Source organism: Gorilla gorilla, chromosome 7 (assembly GCF_029281585.2).
Source record: "Gorilla gorilla gorilla isolate KB3781 chromosome 7, NHGRI_mGorGor1-v2.1_pri, whole genome shotgun sequence".
NCBI classification, from domain to species: Eukaryota; Metazoa; Chordata; class Mammalia; order Primates; family Hominidae; genus Gorilla; species Gorilla gorilla.
The window spans coordinates 24,797,527-24,806,774 of NC_073231.2; the positions used below are offsets into that span (position 1 = coordinate 24,797,527).

General features: G+C 40.3%; 1 pseudogene; it reads right to left on the reverse strand.

Moving 5' to 3' along the window:
* Positions 1–8,879: 8,879 nt before the first annotated feature.
* On the reverse strand, positions 8,880–8,973 carry LOC115935741 (uncharacterized; annotated as a pseudogene).
* Positions 8,974–9,248: the final 275 nt, after the last annotated feature.

Consider the following 9,248-nt stretch of genomic DNA (forward strand, 5'->3'; position numbering starts at 1 on the left):
ATATGTGTTTGCATTTTCAGGGCCCTGGAAATCCATAAAGTTCACTGGAGTCTATTATTTCACTCCTACTCTGCCTTCTTGGCCTTCTTCTCTGATTTAAAACATTCTTAGCACAGGGTATAAAATTAAACACACAGCATCAGCAAAACTAGCCCAACAGAATAAAAGAGGGAAAAAAAGAACCCTTGAAGATATACTGTAATTGTGAAAGGCAGGGCCTGCCACTCTTGCTCTTGAACAAAATTTGCAGTTCTAGTGTAGATTTCTAAAAAATATACAAATGTTTAAATGTTGAAATACCCTCAAGCGTACAGAAAACTTGCAAATACAATAAAAATAACTTACTTTAATTGAACCATTTAAGAGAAGTTGCTGACTTAATGCCCCATCACCGCTAAATTCTTTCGTTGTATTTCCTACATGCAAGGACGTTATTCTAAACAACCACAAAACAACTATCAAAACAGGAAGGTGACATCGGTACCTGATTACCATTTAATCCTCAGACCCCATTCACATTTCTGCAGTTGCTCAGTTACGTCTTTCAGCAGGATGATCCAATCCAGAATCATGCATTGCATTTATACATGTCTCTTTCTATCTAGAAGGGTTCCTCTGTCTTTCCTGGACTTTGATGACCTTCACTTTTGGAACACAGTTCAGGTATCTTGCTAATGTCCTCCATTTTATTTACCTTTTTTAATTTCAGTAGGTTTTCTGGGGCAGACAGGTGGTTTTTGGTTACGTAAATAAGTTCTTTAGTGGTGATTTCTGAGATTTTGGTGCACCTATCACCTTAGCGGTGTACATTGTACCCAATATGTAGTCTTTTATTCCTCACCCCCCACACACCCTTCACTCAAATCCCCAAAGTCCATTATGTCATTCTTACACCTTTGCACCCTCATGGCTTAGCTCCCACTTATAAGTGAGAACATGTGATACTTGATTTTCCAATCCTGAGTTACTTCATTTAGAATAATGGCCCTCCAGCTCCATTCAAATTGCTGCAAAGGCCATTATTTTGTGTTTTATGGTGAGTAGTAGTCTACGGTGTATATATACCACATTTTCTTTATACACTCATGGGTTGATGGGCATTTAGGTTGGTTCCGTATTTTTGCTATTGCGAATTGTGCTGCTATAAATGTGCATGTGCATTTGTCTTTTTCGTATAATGACTTCTTTTCTTTGGATAGATACCCAGTAGTGAGGTTGCTGGATAGAACCATAGTTCTACTTTCAGTTCTTTACAGAATCTCCACACTGTTTTCCATAGCAGTTGTACTAGTTTACATTCCCACTACCAGTGTAAAAGTGTTCCCTTTTCACCACATCCAGACCAACATCTATTACTTTGTGACTTTTTAATTATGGAGAATGTCCTTTATTTTGGGTTTCTGTAATGTTTTCTCAAGATTAGATTCAGAAGTGTGCTAGAAATGGAACTGCCATCCTCTTATTGAATCTTTTTTTAAATTTTATTTTTAGTTTTTATTATACTTAAAGTTCTGGGATACATGTGCAGTGTGTGTAGGTTTGTTACATAGGTATACACCTGTCATGGTGGTTTGCTGCACCCATCAACCCATCCTCTACATGAGGTATTTCTCCTAATGTTATCCCTCCCCTAGCCCGTGGGGTTGGGATCTGCTGAGCTAGACCACTTGGCTCCCTGGCTTCAGGCCCCTTTCCAAGGGAGTGAACGGTTCTGTGTTGCTGGTGTTCCAGGTGGCACTGGGATATGAAAAAATACTCCTGCAGCTAGCTGGCTGTCTGCCCAAATGGCCACCCAGTTTTATGCTTGAAACCCAGGGCCCTAGTGACGTAGGCACCCGATGGAATCTCCTGGTCTGCGGGTTTTGAAGACCATGGGAAAAGCCTAGTACCTGGGCTGGATAGCACCGTCCCTCACAGCACAATCCCTCATGGCTTCCCTTGGCTAGGGGAGGGATTTCCCCAAACCCTTGCACATCCTGGGTGAGGCAATGCCCCCACCCTGCTTCAGCTCATCCTCTGTGGGCTGCACCCACTGTCTAACCAGTCCCAGTGAGATGAGCCAGGTACCTCATTGTGGAATGCAGAAATCACCCACCTTCTGCATTGGTCTCGCTGGGAGCTGCAGACTGGAGCTGTTCCTATTCAGTCATCTTGCCAGCCACCTCCTTATTGCATCTTATGTGACACATGGTTTTGATTGTTCTCATCTTTCTTAATCATTTTATTAAGATGATGCCTTCTAGGCATCTTCAAAGTTACTTTTCCCATTTGTAATTAATAAATATTTGACGAGGAGTTACTTAAATAATCTGTAAATACCCTTTTCCTCATCAAATGTTTTATTTATTCATTTATTTTGATGCTCCCACTGGCCAAAACTAGGACCAGTTGAGCATCAAAATAAATGATGAAAGTCACAGGTTATAAGTCATTGAGTAAAATAGAAAGGACAATCCCATGTTAATATAAGGTGGCTTGTGTGTTATTGTGCTATGCCACCATCCTTTTTGTAGCTCCTTAGTTTATGATACAACCAGATATTCCAGATTTGTCTTGTATTTTTTTTTTCACCTTAGCCCTGGAGTCAGCCGTTTCTCCATGGAACCATGGTGGTTGTGGGTTTTTTTTTTGTTTTTGTTTTTTTGTGCAAAATAGTATATGGAAGTCAAGGAAGGGCCACTAGACGTGCTCACTGCTTTGGGGCTGACACTAACTCCCAGACCTCCCAGTGGATGAAGCAAGGGATACACACACACACACACACACACACCCCTACTACCCCACTACATCTATATTAATGTCTGTATCTACAAATACTAAAAGTGGAGACTTCACAGTGATACCTCTAATTTCAAATCAATACCACAGAGTTTATTCTATTTTCTTCTCCTTTCCATGTTGTAACTCGCTTCTTTTTCCAGTGAGGAACTTGATTTCTATTACCCTTGATATATTTGCTTACATGTTCATTCATCCTGTGTATAATCAATCTCCCATCAATGCTGCTGTCTCCTCCCCCAACCTGGTAAGTACCCACTTTTCACTGTTTAGGCTCCAATATCTCATCCTGGTTCATACCCTTCGCTGATGCCTCTTCAGCCTACTCAGATTTAACACCTTGCCTTTGATTGTCCCAACACAGACCATGCAGGCCAGCCCTTAGCCTGGACTTCCTCCTCATTCTTCTTGGGCTCTGAGACCCACACTGGCTCACCTCCATGTTGGACTTTCATTTTTCTTAAACAGCTCATACCCAGAAACTTCACACTGGGCTGATCCCTTCACCTTGCTTGGTCTACTTTAGGACTGCAGTGTTTGAGAAGGTGAAGGAAAATGGAACTGCAATCCCAAGGCTGAGATAATACAAGTTTACCTGGGTCTGTTGACTTTTTCTCCTCTCCCTCTCTGGAGGGGGTGGTGATGAGGAAGTTGAGGACTGTACCTAATCATAGCAGGAATGCTCTGGGGCACAAGTGTTGCTGGGCCCAGGCAGAGTGAGCACGAGGCCTCCTTTATATGGCCCTGTACCTCTTTCCTCATTTGGTCTTCTCCATTAGAGGGAAGAGGATCCCAATGACACAAGTGGCTACTACGTAGCATGTGTTGTCTAAATCAGTTTGCATCTGCACTCAATGAGTCGGTATTATCCTTACAGGTTTTCAGATAAAGAAAAAGTTAGAAAACTTACATGGCTACTCATGTCCACCAAAGGGCAGAACCAGGATTTGGACTTGGGGCTGTCTGTCTCCAACTCTGTTTACCTCCTTATCTCTTGTAATGGAGGAGACAGAGCACATCTTGGAAAGCCAGCCATACCAAAGTTGCTTAATCAATGTTAGTTAATACTAACGTCTTTGTGAAGAAAACATAATATATGAGCTCTGGGGCTCTGGTGAGTTGAGATTTAAACCTTCTGGCCAGGGAATATTCTGTTTTTCTTTCTGAGATGTTATGGTAGGTGTTTGGTTCAAGAAAAGCTGAGAAGTATTTTTTTGGACATCTTCGTGAGATTATGATCTTAAAAAGAATAAGAAAATAATATGTATTGGGCATTTACTAGGTGTCTGACTCCATTCTAAAACTTTATACCTATCAATTTATTTAATGGTCACTATGAGGTGAAGTGTACTATTTTCTTCTATGCATAGATAAGAACTTAAGGCACAGAGAGTTTAGGTAACATCCAAGGTTATTGTATTAGTCCATTCTCTTGCTGCTAAGAAAGACATACACAAGATCGGGTAATTTACAAAGGAAAGAGGTTTAATGGACTCACAGTTCCACATGGCTTGGGAGGCCTCACAATCGTGGCAGAAAATGAAGGAAGAGCAGAAAGACATCTTACGTGGCAGCAGGCAAGCAAGCTTGTGCAGGGGAACTCCCGTTTATAAAACCATCAGATCTCATGAGACTTATTCACTGCCACAAGAACAGTATGAAAGAAACTGCCCCAGGATTCAATTATTTCCACCTGGCTCCGCCCTTGATATGTCGGGATTATTACAATTCAAGGTGAGAGGTGGGTGGGGACACAGACAAACCGTATCAGTTATAGAACTGGAGAGAAGAAGAACCAGCATTTGAGTGCAGGCTGATTGGTACTTGGGTTTAGTTCTTGACTGAGTGGTAGGTTCTACTCACTCAGACTTCTGGGTTCTAGAATTTAGCTGAATGTGCTTTTTCATGAAAAGACACATCACAATTCAGCCGAGAGATATAAAAGCGCTTTGCAAGATGGAAAAATTATCCAATATTATGTTCATATTATTACTTATTGAGTTTTTGTTACATCAAGTGTTCCTTTTAGCTGTTTCTGAGGCAGGCATTAAAGTATTCAGAAATTGTTAAGTCAGAATGAGTGGATCTGGGTATTTACTGAATGCTACATGCCAGGCTTAATAATCAAAATCATGTCTTTAAAGAACTAGCCACCCAGTGAACCACCCAAGTGAACCAATATTACAATACCCTGTAGTAATTACTATGGCAGATGTAAGTGGAGGATGCTACATGAGTAAAAAGGAAGAGTACAGAAAAGATTCTCAAAAGGGAGAATCTGGGGTCAGAGTCTTGGCAGGATGTCAGTTTCTGCCTTCATGGTTCAAGTGAGTGAACTTCTTAAAGGGACTTTTTACAGGGGCATGGTCGAGGTTAAAGAAGCCACAAAGAGATGTTGAGGCACCCAGAGTCTAGCAATCATGGGTTGCTCTTAACACTTTGAGGCTAAAAGGTCAAGGAAAGGAAATGGTTTTAACAGAGCCCAGTAAGAACTAGAGCTACAAAGGAGGGGGTGGCAGCTAGGAGCATGGCCTCAAAAGAGATGCAGCTTTTCCCAGATATAAAGGGCCAAGCCAAAAACATTCCAACCACTTTTTCATTCCATCTTCTCAACTCCTGTGGCTGTTTCCCAGCAGTAAAACCCAAATGAAAGTCAGCTGTCAAAAGGATCTAAGTAGGGCACTCTCCAGGGCTCAGCCATCCTGGCACAGAGCAGGAAAGAAGGTCAGAAAGTGGACATGGGGTGAGGGCAAATGGAGAATAACCTGCATATCATAGGAGGCTTCCTGAAAAAGGTGGTTCTTTAATTAATGCTGAAGTATAGAGAAGAGTTTTCTAGGTAAACATGGAAGGGGAAGAAGACATGCCAGTCAGAGAGTCTATCCTGTTTAAAGGCATGATCCTGTTGGGAAACTATGATGTCTTCATGATGAATAGGGTGAGAAGGGTGAGAAAGATGCAGTGGTAGAATTACATTTTGCCCCAACCATATCTTCTTGTTACCACTCTTCTTTGTATTTCAAACATATAAAATCACATTTATTGGAAAGAAAAAAAATCACATCTTTTTTTTAGCCAATCATTTTTCTTTTTATTTTTGGAATTATACTTTTAAGTTCTGGGGTACATGTGCAGAACATGCACATTTGTTACGTAGGTATACACATGCCATGGTGGTTTGCTGCACCCATCAACCCGTCACCTACATTAAGAATTTCTCCTAATGCTATCCCTCCCCGAGCCCCCAATCGGCCGACAGGCCCCACTGTGTGTTGTTCCCCACCCTGTGTCCGTGCGTTCTCTTTGTTCATCTCCCACTTATGAATGTGAACATGTGGTGTTTGTTTTTCTGTTCTCGTGATAGTTTGCTGAGAATGATGGTTTCCAGCTTCAACCATGTTCCTGCAAAGGACATGAACTCATGATTTCTTATGGATGCATAGTATTCCACGGTGTATATGTGCCATATTTTCTTTATCCAGTCTGTCATTGATGGACTTCTTGGTTGGTTCCCAGTCTTTGCTATTGTAAATAGTACTGCAATAAACATACGTGTGCATATGTCTTTACAGTAGGATGATTTATAATCCTTTGGGTATATACCGAGTAATGGGATTGCTGGGTCATATGGTATTTCTAGTTTTAGATCCTTGAGGAATGGCCACACTGTCTTCCACAATGGTTGAACTAATTTACACTCCCACCAACAGAGTAATAAGCGTTCCTATTTTTCCACATCCTCTCCAGCATCTGTTGTTTTCTGACTTTTTAATGAACGCCATTCTAACTGGCATGAGATGGTATCTCATTGCAGTTTTGATTTGCATTTCTCTAATGGCCAGTGATGATGAGCATTTTTTCATATGTTTGTTGGCTGCATAAATGTCTTTTTTTGAGAAGTGTCTGTTCATATCCTTTGCCCACTTTCTGATGGGGTAGTTTGTTTTTTCTTGTAAATTTAAGTTCTGTGTTGATTCTGGATATTAGCCCTTTGTGACATGGGTAGATTGCAAAAATTGTCTCCCATTCTGTAGGTTGCCTGTTCACTCTGATGGTAGTTTCTTTTGCTGTGCATAAACTCTTTAGTTTAATCAGATCCCATTTATCAATTTTGGCTTTTGTTGCTGTTGCTTTTGGTGTTTTAGACATGAAGTCCTTGCCCATGCCTATGTCCTGAATGGTATTGCCTAGGTTTTCTTGTAGGGTTTTTATGGTTTTAGGTCTAACATTTAAGTCTTTAATCACCTTGAGTTGATTTTTGTATAAGGTGTAAGGAAGGGGTCCAGTTTCAGTTGTCTGCATACAGCTAGCTAGTTTTCCCAGCACCATTTATTAAATGGGGAATCTTTTCCCCATTGGTTGTGTGTGTCAGGTTTGTCAAAGATCAGACGGTTGTAGATGTGTGGTGTTATTTCTGAGGCCTCTGTTCTGTTCCATAGGTCTATATATCTGTTTTGGTACCAGTACTGTGCTGTTTTTCTTACTGTAGCCTTTTAGTATAGTTTTAATCAGGTAGAATGATGCCCCCAGCTTTGTTCTTTTTGCTTAGGATTGGCTTGGCTATGCGGGCTCTTTTTTGGTTCCATATGAAGTTTAAAATAGTTTTTTCTAATTCTGTGAAGAAAGTCAATCGTAGCTTGATGGCAACGGCATTGAATCTATAAACTACTTTGGGCAGTATGGCCATTTGCACGATATTGATTCTTCCTATCCATGTGCTTGGAATGCTTTTTCCATTTGTTTGTGTCCTCTCTTGCTTCCTTGAGCAGTGGTTTGTAGTTCTCCTTGAAGAGGTCCATCACATCTCTTATAAGTTGAATTCCTAGGTATTTTATTCTATTTGTAGCAATTGTGAATCGGAGTTCACTCATGATTTCGCTCTCTGTTTGTCTATTATTGGTGTATAGGAATGCTTGTGATTTTTGCACATTGATTTTGTATCCTGAGACTTTGCTGAAGTTGCTTATCAGCTTAGGGAGATTTTGGGCTGAGATGATGGGGTTTTATAAATATACAATCATCTCATCTGCAAACAGAGACAATTTGACTTCCTCTTTTCCTATTTGAATACCCTTTATTTTTTTCTCTTTCTGATTGCCATGGCCAGAACTTCCAAAAGTATGTTGAATAGGAGTGGTGAGAGAGGGCATCTTTGTCTTGTGCCAGTTTTCAAACGGAATGCTTCCAGTTTTTGCCCATTCAGTATGATAATGGCTGTGGGTTTGTCATAAATAGCTCTTATTATTTTTAGATACTTTCCATTGATACCTAGTTTATTGAGAGTTTTTAGCGTGAAGTGGTTTTGAATTTTGTTGAAGGCTTTTTCTGCATCTATTGAGATAATCATGTGGTTTTTATCATTGGTTCTGTTTATGTGATGGATTACGTTTATTGATTTGCGTATGTTGAACCAGCCTTGCATCCCAGGGATGAAGGTGACTTGATTGTGGTGGATAAGCTTTGTGATGTGCTGCTGGATTCGGTTTGCTAGTATATTATTGAAGATTTTTGCATCGATGTTTATCAGGGATATTGGTCTAACATTTTCATTTTTTGTTGTGTCTCTGCCAGGTGTTGGTATCAGGATGATGCTGGCCTCATAAAATGAGTTAGGGAGAATTTCGTCTTTTTCAGTTGTTCGGAATAGTTTCAGAGGGAATGGTACCAGCTCCTCTTTGTACCTCTGGTAGAATTTGGCTGTGAATCTGTCTGGTCCTGGACTTTGATTTGGTTGGTAGGCTATTAATTACTGCTCCAATTTTGGAACTTGTTACTTGTCTATTCAGGGATTTGACTTCTTCCTGGTTTAGACTTGGATGGATGTATGTGTCAGGAATTTATCCATTTCTTCTAGGTTTTCTAGTTTATTTGCATAGAGGCGTTTATAGTATTCTCTGATGGTAGTATGTGTTTATATGGCATCAGTGGTGATATCCCCTATATCATTTTTTATTGTGTCTATTTGATTCTTCTGTCTTTTCTTGATTAGTCTGGCTAGCGGTCTATCTATTTTGTTGATCTTTTCAAAAAACCACCTCCTGGATTCATTGATTTTTTTTTTTTTCAAGGGTTTTCCATGTCTTTATTTCCTTCAGTTCTCCTCTGATCTTAGTTATTTCTTGACTCGGTGCTCTACATGTTCAGAGACCTTCTCTAGTGATGAACTATAGAAATGATCCCCGAAAGTATAGTCTTACATTATTAATATTATAGAAGGGATCTCAAAAGGATCAGCCCCGGATCAGTCTGGCAACTTTCTAAGCCATCCAAGATAGGTGGCATCTGGGTTCCACTTAGAGTTAAACATCTTGCTCAATTGTTTCTTTTACATCAAAATTTATATTCATCTTTCATAACTCACTGTCTTAGTCCACTTGGGCTGCTGTAACAAAGTACCATAGTCTTAGAACCAACAGAAATTAATTTCTCACAGTGCTGGTGGATGGAAATCTGAGATCAAGGCACTCGTA